At 46.8% G+C, this 297-nt stretch overlaps 1 pseudogene; it reads right to left on the bottom strand.

Annotated features, from left to right (window-relative positions):
• The window catches only part of LOC111553374, a 1,747-nt pseudogene extending 1,683 nt beyond the window's left edge, over positions 1 to 64 (bottom strand).
• Between the last annotated feature and the right edge of the window lie 233 nt (positions 65 to 297).

Raw genomic sequence — 297 nt, forward strand, 5'->3', positions numbered from 1 at the left:
GTGGGGTCCTGCTCTCTCCTGAAGCTGCCATTTCCAGACAATACCTTGCCTCTGTCCCCTGCATCATCAAATTTCCCTACCTTATGGTTTTGTAAAATCCTGCTGTAAATATCTTGCATACATATGAAATGTGTATGTCTTCTTGCATATATATATGCATAAGTGTGTGTACATGAAATATGTATAAATACCTTCCGTGTATGTGGGTGCGTGTGTGTGGGTGCCGGTGTGAGTGTGTGTGGGTGTGTGTGTGGGTGTGTGTGGGTGCGTGTGTGTGTGTGTGGGTGGGTGTGGGGG

The sequence above is a fragment of the Piliocolobus tephrosceles genome, chromosome 7 (genome assembly GCF_002776525.5).
Source record: "Piliocolobus tephrosceles isolate RC106 chromosome 7, ASM277652v3, whole genome shotgun sequence".
NCBI lineage: Eukaryota > Metazoa > Chordata > Mammalia > Primates > Cercopithecidae > Piliocolobus > Piliocolobus tephrosceles.